Source organism: Pelophylax lessonae, assembly GCF_965119305.1.
Source record: "Pelophylax lessonae genome assembly, chromosome: 5".
NCBI classification, from domain to species: Eukaryota; Metazoa; Chordata; class Amphibia; order Anura; family Ranidae; genus Pelophylax; species Pelophylax lessonae.
Window position 1 is genome coordinate 328,236,933 of NC_138772.1, and position 13,815 is coordinate 328,250,747.

Genomic DNA, 13,815 nt, shown 5'->3' on the forward strand with positions numbered 1-13,815 from the left:
TCGAGGATTCATTGTTTAGCCTGTAGAGTACTGTGCGTCCCTCAATGGATATGCCTCCCCAGACCATCACTGACCCACCACCTAACCGGTCATGCTGAACAATGTTACAGGCAGCATAATGTTTTCCACAGCTTCTCCAAACCCTTTCACTTCTGTCACATGTGCTCAGGGAGACCCTGCTATCATCTGTGAAAAATATAGGGCACCAGTTTATGGACCTGCCAATTCTGGTGTTCGATGACAATTGACAAATGCAAATGGAGCTCCACTGTGCTGGGCAGGGAGCAGAGTGCAAACTAGAGGACGTCGGGCCCTCAGGCCACCCCCATGAAGTCTGTTTCTGACTGGTCAGACACATTCACATCAGTGGCCTGCTGGAGGTCATTTTGTAGGGCTCTTGCAGTGCACATCCTGTTCCTCCTTGCACAAAGGAGCAGATACCGATCCTGCTGATGGGTTAGGGACTGTCTATGGCCCTGTCCAGCTCTCCTAGAGTAACTGCTGGTCTCCTGGAATCTCCTCCCTTCTCTTGAAACTGTGCTGGGAAACACAGCAAACTTTCTGGCAATGGCACGTATTGATGTGCCATCCTGGATAAGTTGGACTGCCTGTGCAACCTCTAGGTTTCGCCTCATGCTACCAGTAGTGACACTGACCCAAATGCAAAACCAGTGAAAAACAGTCAGAAAAGATGATTAGGGAAAAAAATGTCAGTGGCCTCCATCTGTAAAACCATTCTGTTTTGGTCAGTCTGTCTCATTGTTTCTCACCTAGTGCACCTGTTGTTAATCAATCCCCTCTGCTACCTAACTGATCAGATCAATATCCCAGGAGTTTAATTGACCTGATGCTATACTCCTGATTAAAAAGTGTTCCTTAATTTTTTTTGAGCACTGTGTGATCTATATATGTATGTGTATATATGTGCTTGTGAACGTTATCTGCGCTGCACTGTGAGCAAGCCTTCCCTGACATTTCCCCTGCCCTACAGGCAGCCTCTGGATGCCTAACTGATGCCTTTTCGGTGGATGACTGCGGAAGAAAGCATAAATCAATTCTACAGCATACACATTGTGTTCAGGCTCCCAAGAATTTCCCTGGGGCAATATCCTTTCCATTCAATCAAGAACAGGATCTGGCCCCTTCTTCTGCAGTACAGAATAGACTTTACCTCATGCTCCTCATCCCTATTATTAACCACAGGTTCGGAAGGCCCTGATTTCTGATCAGGAAACGGATCTAGCACTGCGAGTTTCAGAAAAGATATATGAAGCACCAAATGGATTTTAAAAACTTTTGATAATATCCATTCATAAGATACATCATTCATTTTTCTTCTAACTGGAAATGGTTCTACAAATTTAGGTGCCAACTTATTTGAAGACCAGACTAGCTTTAGATTTGTCATAGTCAAACTCGATCTCCTAGCTGCAGGATAAGCTCCCCCCTTCTCTTCTTATCAAATGATCTAATTGTGCCTTAAGTGGGGTACACACTAGTAGAAAATCTGCTGAAAATTCCCGTCCGAGGTAAAATCGTACGATTTTCGGCTAATGTGTAAACAACTTTCAGCAGCCGATGCAGACATTTTTAACGGAAAAAAGCGGAGGGACAAACATCAAAATTTTTATCGTCCGTCCCCAGACGACCAATTTTCATTTAATGTGTATGCAGTATGTCCGCGAAAAATCGGATACAAAAGACCGCACATGATCTGAAGTTGCTGACGACCCGGAAAGTCTAGGAACAAATGTCCCATAAAAAAAAAAAATAAATAAAAAAATCGGACGAGAAATTTTGTGAACATTATCCACTGTCAACTAAAAACGGTTATGATCGCTGAGCATGAGAGAGAAAAATTGGAGGATATTTCAACCGATTTTCGTCAAGTGTGTACGAGCCTTTAGTCACTGCTTAATGCAACAACTTATTGTTGTGAGTGAAAAAATCCAGTGTTTTGGACAGCCGGAACCCAGGACTCAGGAACGAGATCAGTTAGAAGGATGGAAGCCATAATTAGCAAAAAATGGGGACTACTTAGTGGCTGGAGATTTTACTAGCAAATTCTGCTAAGGGTATAAGTGACACCCAAACATCTTGAACAAAAGAGGTAAAGCATCGAATCTACTGCTCAAGGGTTTGATTCATCCTTTCTGTCTGCCCATTAGACTGTGGGTAATAGGCTGAAGACTGCAACAAATCAATTTTCAAGGTTCCACACAAGGCTTTCCAAAACCTTGATGCAAATTGGACACCTCAATCCGAGACAATATTTGTGGCAAGCCGCAATCCCCATTGTAACGGACCGTTTCAGCAGACAAGGGGTTAAAATCCGTTTAGGCGATATGCCCCTTTCTGAGAGACAGGCACAGCTACTTGCAGGACACCAAACTAGCGAACTGGATACAAAATAGCACTCCAACCTGGAACCTCACGAATAGCTGCTAGCAGACGAACAGGAAAAGCATACATCAGCTTACACTCCTAGCAATCAGTCTCCAACAGTATACAGTGAATCCCCCCCCAAGAACGAGACAAGGCTCCGAGTTGAGGGTAAAACAGTGGTCAACAACATTTATTGGAAGAACACAGCACACTTTTATACAGAAATTGGAACATCCTTCCCCCAACAACCGCTTTCCCATTGGTCAATTTCACAGTACCTGCAGTTCCCAATAAGGTCCTCTCCAGCCATGCAAATGAGGGCTTGAAAATGAGTCAGCAGTGATTGGTCAGATAACTTGACCAGAAGGACTGCCTGTAACGCTCCTGCGTTTTTATATGGTGTGGATTTTCAGCTGCAGAAATAGTTCCACGTCAGTAGTCATGTAAGAGATATGCTGAGATACCATTCCCAACCTCAATGACTCATCATGTGTGGAAGGTCTTATTTCAGCCAGTAAATACACACAATTAGCAAGCTGGTTCCTAGAGTGACTTTATATATGTGGTAACACAATGATGAAGGTTGAGGGATAGGTTGAGTGGAGGTGGTAGGTGATAGACACTTGAAGGTGAGACAGTAGCAGATGGATGCAGGAAGGTTTAGCAATGTTGTATGATAGCAGATGATAGAATAGCAGGTGGACATACAAAAGTGATCAACCCAGTGCAGAAAAGTAGCAGTAGTCTCAAGAGCTAGAAATCTAGTTTATGCAGATGTGATAAACAGTCTCTACTATGCAGAGCTAGATAGTGTAAGCTTAGTATAAGTTTATAGAGAATTCCCCTGCGGGGTACTAAGCACTATTAGCGATACAGCCGAAGGGTGATTCAGGAGAGGCGGATGATCCAGTAGCGGGATACAGGGATCAGCGCAGCGAGGTTCCGTCAGCGAAGTAAGCTTGCAAGCATGGAAGCTTCAAGCAAGGTTAGCATCCAGATAAGGGTGTTTGAACGAACACATGTGAGTGAGAACCGACGCCTTAAATAGCCATCTAGTCCGGCGCTGAGTGATGACAGCTCCAGTCTTAAAGGTGTATGCGCACCTTTCCAAAAGTAAATGGTAGGGCGCATACACTTGTGGAAAGTGTAATTTAGGGTACCAAAGGTACCGGAACATTACAATACCCCCCCCCTTAAGGCCTGCTCCTGAAGGCCTCTGGAGCTGGTTTGTCTGGGTATCTCGCATGAAAATTGCGGATTAATCTAGGGGCATGTATGTCAGAGGTGTTTAGCCAGGTGTCGTCTTGGGGCCCATAGTTCTTCCATCTAACCAAGTACTGAAGTCTTCTTCTGTAGATACGAGAATCCAGAATCTCTTTTATCTCGTATTCTTCTCCACCTTCAACTTGTACAGGAGGCGGAGGTGGAATATTAGGCCTTATTCCTTGGTCCGGAACATGGGGTTTTAGTAGCGACACATGGAAAATGGGATGGATTTTTAGGTCCATTGGCAATGTAAGCTGCCCTGCAGCTTTTCCAATAAGTTTCTTGATTGGGAAAGGTCCCAAGAACAGAGGTCCAAGCTTTTTGCTAGGGATCTTCAGTCTCAAGTTTTTTGTTGAGAGCCAAACGAGGTCCCCGATAGTATACTGTGGAGAAGGTCTTCTACGAAGATCATAGTACTTCTTTTGTTGACTGTGAGCGTGTGCAATGGTAGTATTTAGTAAACTCAGAGAATCCTTTATTTGGGAAAGATAGTCTGAGGCTACTGGGTTATTTGAAGGAAGGATGCGTGGAGGGAGAATAGAGGGATGGAACCCATAGTTCAAGTAGAACGGACTCTGCTTGGTTGTACTGTGAGTTGCGTTGTTGTAGGCAAATTCTGCCAGGGGGAGAAGATCCAACCAATCATCCTGTTGGTAAGAAGTGTAACAACGTAAATACTGCTCGATGCATTGGTTGACTCTTTCAGTCTGTCCGTTGGTCTGCGGATGGTAAGGAGAAGTGAGCTTCCGCTCAATCCGTAGTATGTGGCATAGTTCTTGCCAGAATTTAGAAATAAATTGGGATCCACGATCAGACAAAAGAGTTTTTGGGATACCATGTAATCTGAAGACATGTTTCATCAGGAGTTCTGCCGTTTGTTTGGATGAAGGTAGTCTGCGAATAGCAATGAAATGTGCCATCTTTGTCAGATGGTCCACTGACACCAAGATGGTATTAAATCCTTTGGAAGGAGGCAATTCTACGATGAAGTCCAATGACAGAACCTCCCATGGAGTTTGGGGTATTGGTAGACTGCATAGTAGACCGGATGGTCTCGTAGTGTCAATTTTGGACCTGGCACAGACATTGCATGAAGAGACAAATTTTTGTATAGATGTTTTCATGTCAGGCCACCAGAATTGCCGAGAAATTAAATTGAAAGTCTTTGTCATACCCATATGTCCTGCCATCGGCACATCATGCGATAATTCCAAGATCTTGGTGCGTAGGGTAGGTGGTATGTAAAGTTTGTCGTTGTAGTAGAGGAAGCCTTCTGCATCGGTATTTAGTTGTGGTGGGGGTGAATCCAACCTTATACCATGCAGAACCTCTTCCTTCAAGGAACGGACAACTCCAATAATGCGTTTGTGAGGTATTATAGGAACGGAAGGAATTTCAAAGTAGTTTTCTTCAGTTAGTCGTGATAGTGCATCCGCCTTTTTGTTCTTATCTGCAGGTGTGTAGGTCACTAGGAAGTTAAACCGTAGAAAAAATAGTGACCATCGTACCTGTCGATGCGAGAGAGTTTTGCTAGTCTGAAGATATTGGAGGTTTTTATGGTCCGTGTATATAATTATTGGTAATTGGGTGCCTTCGAGTAAATGTCGCCAATTCTCCAGAGCCAATTCCATAGCAAGCAGTTCCTTTTCACCCACGGGGTAATTTATCTCGGGACTGCTCAGGGATTTAGAAAAAAAGGCGACTGGATGAAGTGGTGAAGTGTGGGTTGGTCGTTGGGAGAGTATTGCTCCTACTGCCATGTTTGACGCATCTACCTCCAGAATGTATTGGAGGGATGGGTCTGGATGGCGTAATATGGGAGCGGAAGTAAACCTTGTCTTTAACAAGTGGAAAGCCTTATTTGCTTCTTCTGACCATTTAAATGGTATTTTTATGCTAGTGAGCTGTGTGAGGGGTCTCACAATAGCAGAAAAGTTTTTTATGAACTTCCTGTAGAAATTGAAAATCCCAGGAATCGCTGTAGCGCCTTGCGTGTAGTTGGTGTAGGCCAATCCTGAATGCAGGATATTTTACTCATGTCCATCTCGATTCCTGTTTTGGATATGATGTAGCCTAGAAAGAGTACCTCATCTTTATGGAACAAGCATTTCTTCAGCTTCACATAAAGATTATGTGCAAGCAATCTCGATAATACAAGTCTTACATGTCTTATGTGTTCAGACAGGGTCCGTGAATATATAAGTATATCGTCCAGATATACCACAACACAGACATCTAGTAAGTCTTTAAAAATATTGTTTATAAATCGTTGGAAAACTGCAGGGGCATTGCATAGGCCGAATGGCATCACAAGATATTCGAACAATCCGTATCTAGTTCTGAACGCAGTCTTCCACTCGTGTCCATCACGGATTCGAATGAGATTGTATGCTCCTTTCAGGTCTAATTTTGAAAAATAGGTAGCTCCACGCACCTGCTCAATGAGCTCAGGGATAAGCGGTAGAGGATAGCGATCTTTTATTGTGATAGCATTCAATTTCCTGTAGTCGATGATAGGTCTGAGACTTGAATCTTTATTGCGAACAAAAAAGAGTCCTGCTGCTGTGGAAGAAGTGGAAGGTCTAATAAAACCTTTTTCCAAGTTCTCATCCAAATAGGTTTTGAGATGGGCAAGTTCATCCTGTGAAAGAGGATAAACATGACCGAACGGCAATTTGCTATTTGGGAGTAGATCAATGCTACAATCATAGTCTCGATGAGGAGGTAATGCTTGAGCATTTTTCTCAAGAAAAACCTCAGAAAGATCCTGATAACATAGTGGTGCAATCTCATCTGTCACCACAGACAGAATCTTCCCGGAAAACGGGAGGTTACACGTTTCCTCGCAATAACAAGAAGGGAAGGTCAAGGACCGTTTCTTCCAATCTATGGTTGGTTGGTGTGTGTGCAACCAGGGAAGTCCCAACACAATGGGAAAGTGGGGTGATGGTATTAAATCGAAGGTAGAAGTCTCCCTATGAGACTCGTTAATAGTGACTAGAAGTGCTTGTGTCTGATCGGTGATCGGACCAGAGGATAACGGAACACCGGTAATAAAACTTACTGAGACAGGTTTGAGTTTAGAAATAATAGGAATTTTATTTAAAGCAGCAAAACATATATCCATATAATTTCCACAAGATCCTGTGTCAATCATGGCCTTAGTAGTAATCCTGTTCTGGTCCCACTGTAATGTCAACAAAACAGAAATGTAGGGGTTAGTGAATGAAGTTGTCAATCCTCCTAGGGAGACATGTGAACACTCACCCTTCTTTTTGTTGACTAGGGGGCAGACGTTTATCTTGTGATCCGGGGATGCACAGTACAAGCAGAGATTTTCATTTCGTCTTTTGGCTTTTTCCATAGTTGATAGCGGTGGGCGTATGGTTCCTACCTCCATAGGAACGGCCAGACTCCGAGAGGAAATGGATAATGGCATTCCCATATTTTCAGCCTTTCTTTCTCGTAGTCTTCTATCTATGGTAATACTGAGTTGTATTAATGCATCCAGGGTTTTTGGCAGAACCGCTCAGGCGAGCTCGTCCTTAACGGCTTCTGATAGGGTCATCATATAGGCTAGTGAGCTCTGCCAGGAACAAGGCATAGGAGTTGAGAAGCTGGTCGTTTTTCTCAAAAAGAGAATCTGCCCAGGCTCGAGGATCGCTTGATAGGTAAGAAATAATAGTACAAACCTTAATGTGATCAGTAAGGTAGGTACGAGGTTTTAGCAAAAAAAGTAACTCACATGCGTTTTTAAATTCGCGAAATTTTTTGCGATCGCCTGTAAATACCAAAGGGGGATTTATCTTGGGTTCAGGGGACTGAGCAGAGGTAAGTTGTGTCAGTCTAATTACCTGCTGCGACAGAGCCTGATTGTCTTCTTTTAATTCAGCAAGTGCGTGTATTAACGCAGATACTTGCTGTTTTAATTGTGTCACCTGAGTGGTTATTTCTGCTGAATCCATTTTTTGGTTCGTTCAATCTGTAACGCTCCTGCGTTTTTATATGGTGTGGATTTTCAGCTGCAGAAATAGTTCCACGTCAGTAGTCATGTAAGAGATATGCTGAGATACCATTCCCAACCTCAATGACTCATCATGTGTGGAAGGTCTTATTTCAGCCAGTAAATACACACAATTAGCAAGCTGGTTCCTAGAGTGACTTTATATATGTGGTAACACAATGATGAAGGTTGAGGGATAGGTTGAGTGGAGGTGGTAGGTGATAGACACTTGAAGGTGAGACAGTAGCAGATGGATGCAGGAAGGTTTAGCAATGTTGTATGATAGCAGATGATAGAATAGCAGGTGGACATACAAAAGAGATCAACCCAGTGCAGAAAAGTAGCAGTAGTCTCAAGAGCTAGCAATCTAGTTTATGCAGATGTGATAAACAGTCTCTACTATGCAGAGCTAGATAGTGTAAGCTTAGTATAAGTTTATAGAGAATTCCCCTGCGGGGTACTTAGCACTATTAGCGATACAGCCGAAGGGTGATTCAGGAGAGGCGGATGATCCAGTAGCGGGATACAGGGATCAGCGCAGCGAGGTTCCGTCAGCGAAGTAAGCTTGCAAGCATGGAAGCTTCAAGCAAGGTTAGCATCCAGATAAGGGTGTTTGAACGAACACATGTGAGTGAGAACCGACGCCTTAAATAGCCATCTAGTCCGGCGCTGAGTGATGACAGCTCCAGTCTTAAAGGTGTATGCGCACCTTTCCAAAAGTAAATGGTAGGGCGCATACACTTGTGGAAAGTGTAATTTAGGGTACCAAAGGTACCGGAACATTACACTGCCATGCAAATGAGGACTTGAAAATGAGTCAACCGGGATTGTTCAGATACAGAACAATGGTTCCCTAACGAGCCCTCAATACACATTACTCTGAGTGTCAATACATCCCTTAGCAGACAACAGGTGAGGTCATTAGCACACCTGACAATAGGTGAATGGAGAGCCACCTCAGACAGTCCGTCTCCTCAGAACTTCCTGTAATGACCATATTAGGAGTTGACTTCCTGTTCAGAGACCTCATGGCAAATGGGAACAAAAATCTTCAAATTACAAGGGAGACATTATTCCTGAATATGACTGTCCCATTTGTAGTAGTCCAAACCATATTTTCAGTGTTCACCACCCTCCTGGTCACCCTGCATCCATAACAGATGCAGGGTGACTTAAACATAAGAAAGTCACACAAGGCTGGACATAGTGCCTCCCAACCTCTTTAAAGGAATTTGGGGTCCACAACCCCCATGCCCAAAGTGACTCCTGTCACATTTCTCCCCTTTTCCAAACCGACTAACAGGGTATCTGACCTTCTGCCGGTCAGTGCCCTTGTTAGTCCAGCAGCCCACCCACAAAACAGAAACAGCAGTACAGCCCACCCAAAATAACTGGTTACTACACCTGGGTAGAAGAGAAATTTGTCCATGTCCAGGTGCCTCACCTTGGCTGTGTGGGGGACTGGTAGACTGCCTTGGTGGGTTGCTGAGTGGGCAGAGACCAGCGGTACTCTGCCCTGGTGCCAGCGCTACCACAGAAGTAGCCTGGTTGGAGACGGGTTGTTGGAGGGGGAGACCGACTGTCTCCCCTTTAGATACACCACCATGCTGCTGTGGGGGAAGACCGACTGTCTCCCCTTTGGCTAAACAGCCCTGTTGCTGGGGGTCAGGACCGACTGTCCCTACCCTCTGTGCTGTGAGTGCAGAGACCACGGTCCCATCTGCACTGTTGGGGGCTTACTGTCTCCCCCTGGTACGTTAAGCTGCTGCTGTGGGATGGAGACTGGGCTCCCAATTCCCAATAGCTCAATCTGCCGCTGGGGGACAGGACCAACTGTGTCTGCCCCCTGTAACTCAATCTGCCGCTGAGGGATGGAGACTGCGCTCCCAATTCCCTGGATATCACTCTGCCAATGGGGAGAGGGGGTAACAAGCTCTTCTCCCAAATATACTTCCAGCCCCTGGGGAGGGAGACCGACTGTCTCTGCTCCCAATACAGTGTCCTGTTGCTGGGGAAAGGAGACTAGGCTCTCTGTTTCCTGCAGGACACTCTGCTGCTGTGGGATGGAGACTGAGCTCCCAATTCCCAACAAATCAATCTGCTGCTGGGCGACAGGACTGACTATCTCTTCCCCCTGTAACTCAGCCTGCCGCTGGAGAATGGGCTCCCCATTCCCAATAAATCAGGCTGCCGCTGGGGAATGGAGACTGGGTTCTCCTCTTCCCTTAACTGTACCTGCCGCTGGAGTTCCTCCCAACGTGCCAGCTGGCCCTCTCTCTCTGCCCTGTCTAGCAGAGTCCCGAACACTAAGTTCTTCACGAACCGCTTGGATCTCTCCAGTGGATTGGGTCCGAAGAAGCTCAGCCGTAACCACACCATACGGTCATATTCTTTCAGAGAATATCTGTACTCAACTGCTGGTTCCATCCTGTTGCTTTAAGGGTCGCTGTACTGAGACATGCGTTGCCCCCAACTTGTAAATCAACGGAATGGTGCCTCCTGTAGCTGTCCTTCTGGCTGTGAGAACGATCCCACCGCTGCCACCAATTGTAACGGACCGTTTCAGCAGACAAGGGGTTAAAATCCATTTAGGCGCTATGCCCCTTTCTGAGAGACAGGCACAGCTACTTGCAGGACACCAAACTCCCGAACGGGATACAAAATAGCACTCCAACCTGGAACCTCACGAATAGCTGCTAGCAGACGAACAGGAAAAGCATACATCAGCTTACACTCCTAGCAATCAGTCTCCAACAGCATACAGTGAATCCCCCCCCAAGAACGAGACAAGGCTCCGAGTTGAGGGTAAAACAGTGGTCAACAACATTTATTGGAAGAACACAGCACACTTTTATACAGAAATTGGAACATCCTTCCCCCAACAACCGCTTTCCCATTGGTCAATTTCACAGTACCTGCAGTTCCCAATAAGGTCCTCTCCAGCCATGCAAATGAGGGCTTGAAAATGAGTCAGCAGTGATTGGTCAGATAACTTGACCAGAAGGACTGCCATGCAAATGAGGACTTGAAAATTAGTCAACAGGGATTGGTCAGATACAGAACAATGGTTCCCTAACGAGCCCTCAATACACATTACTCTGAGTGTCAATACATCCCTTAGCAGACAACAGGTGAGGTCATTAGCACACCTGACAATAGGTGAATGGAGAGCCACCTCAGACAGTCCGTCTCCTCAGAACTTCCTGTAATGACCATATTAGGAGTTGACTTCCTGTTCAGAGACCTCATGGCAAATGGGAACAAAAATCTTCAAATTACAAGGGAGACATTATTCCTGAATATGACTGTCCCATTTGTAGTAGTCCAAACCATATTTCAGTGTTCACCACCCTCCTGGTCACCCTGCATCCATAACAGATGCAGGGTGACTTAAACATAAGAAATCCACACAAGGCTGGACATAGTGCCTCCCAACCTCTTTAAAGGAATTTGGGGTCCACAACCCCCATGCCCAAAGTGACTCCTGTCACACCCATGAAGTCTGACAATTTCTTTGATAAAAACCCAGACCGTCTCCATGGCAAAAGGTGTGCCTTTCAGGGGCAAGAAGTGGGCCATTTGGGACTATTGCTCCACCACAACAAAGATGTATGTATTACCCTCGGATGGTGGAAGCTCCACTATAAAATCCCTGGAGATCATCCTCCAGGGTCTATTGAGGACAGGCAAAGGTACCCAGGTTCTATTTTGGGTACTCTTGCTTTGGATACAGATGGCACATGCATTTACATAGTGTCAGTGAAATGACAGTGGTGAAACAGGCACTTCCGCCAGTACTCATAATGGGCGCAGCAGGCACATTCCTGTGTGCATCCGCAACTGTCGAAGATTGGTGAATGGATGTACGCAGGTTCGCCACAGCGTGCGTTATCATGACGTCTTGATGTAATCACTTGCTGGCCTATATAAGACCTCTTCTCAGCCCATTTAGTTGCTGGATTGTCGTCAGCCTTCCTAGGACCTGTGCATCTGCTTCCTTACCTTAGATTTCCTCATGTAACCCGGTCTGTTCCTGACCAGCCTCCTGACCAGTATAGCCCTTGGCTATAGTTCCTGTTTCTGCTACCTGCCTGTGCCCTTGGACTGATTAACTGTGTTTGACCCTCAGCCTGCTTCTATAGCCGTTTCTCGGTTGCACCAGTGCTTCTTTGTGGGATACACCCCTGAGGTTGGGACAGGAGGTGTAGCACCCAAAGAAGCACTGGTTGCCAGCAGGGTCAGTGGAGTAGACCGGTGGTCCCCTGAAGGATGCCAGGCAAAAGTCCTTCTGGAGTCTTCAGATGAACTAGACAACTGGTGCATCCTCAAAACAGGTATAGAAGCAGGCTGAGGGTCAAACACAGTTAATCAGTCCGAGGGCACAGGCAGGTAGCAGAAACAGGAACTATAGCCAAGGTCATAACAGAAAGGCAGGGACAAGACAAATAGCAGAGTTCGTGGAACAAGCCAAAGTCATGCACTGTAGAACCAAATAGGAGAGAGGTAGATGAGACAAGCCAGAGGGTCAGAGCCGGGCGAGGAGAGCAGACTGCTCAGCTACAGGCCGGATCACAACAGGAAATCTGAGGTAAGTAAGCAAATACACAGGTCACAGGAAGGCTGAAGACAATCCAGCAACTAAATGGGCTGAGCTGAGGTCTTCTATAGGCCAGCAAGTGATTGCATCAAGACATTATGCATGCGCGAACATGCACCGCGGTGAACCTGTATATGCTTATTCACCAATCTTCGGCCGGTGCGCATGCGCGCAGAAATGCACCGAATGCGCCCATCACGAGTACTGGCGGAAGGGCCAATTTCACCACGGCCATTTCCCTGACACGTAGTCCTTGCAATCTTTTTCTAGATCAGGCAACCAGAATGTGGGTTGCACGAGTTCCACAGTCGTATGAATTCCGAAGTGACCTGCCAAAGGATGTTCATTGCAGAACCCCAGGACTGCTACCCGAACATTTCCTGGGACAAAGATTTTATCTCTTCTCCACAACAGTCCATCTCTCATTTTCAGAGTGACCCCAGGACGACTGGGAGCACCTGCAGAGGCTTGCTTAATTGTGACAGGAGATCAGTCTGTAAGAACAGGAAACTCCCTGTAGGCAGGATGGTATCTGGCATTGGGGTTTCTTTAGGATCATCAAACCTACGTGACAGAGCATCAGGCTTGACATTCTTCTACCCCGGTCTGTAGGTAATGTGGAAGATGAATCGACTAATATCGGATGAGCTGCTCCTTCTAACAGGTACCACTATTCCTCGAGAGCTGCATTAATCGCAAGGAACTCCCAATCTCCCCACATCATAGTTTGTTTCTGTATAAAGAACGTTACGCTACTGGGTGGATTAACTCATTAAGGCCTTGGTGTTGAGATAAAACTGCGCCGACTGCGTTTTCTGATGTGTCCACCTCCAGAATGTAAGGCAGGGTAGGATCTGGGTGGTTTAAGACAGGGGTTGATGTAAAGAGTCCCTTTAGCATCAAGGAAATTGTAAACAAAGCCATGGCCTTATGCACTGCTCACAAAAATAAAAAACACTTTGAAAACATAACAGATCTCAATGGGAAAAAATATCCTGCTGGATATCTATACTTGTATGGACTGGGTAATGTGTTAGGAGGGAAAGTATGCCATATCATTTGATGGAAATGAAAATGATCAACCTACAGCGGGCTGAATTCAAAGAAACCCTGAAAATCAAAGTAAAAAAAATTATGCAGCAGGCTAGTCCATTTGGGGGGGGGGGGTGGAGCTGGGGTGGGCATTTGGGGTGTATAGAGCTGGGGGGGGGGGTGGATGGATCTGGGGTGGGCATTTGGGGTGTATAGAGCTGAGGGGGTGGATGGAGCTGGGATGGGCATAGAGCTGGGGGAGTGGATGGAGCTGGGGTGGGCATTTGGGGTGTATAGAGCTGGGGGGTTGGATGGAGCTGGGATGGGCATTTGGAGTGTATAGAGCTGGGGGGGTGGATGGAGCTGAGGTGGGCATTTGGAGTGTATAGAGCTGGGGGGGGTGGATGGAGCTGGGGTGGGCATTTGGGGTGTATAGAGCTGAGGGGGTGGATGGAGCTGGGATGGGCATTTGGGGTGGATAGAGCTGGAGGGTAGATGGTGCAGAGTCCAACCCCTGCATTCTGTACATTAC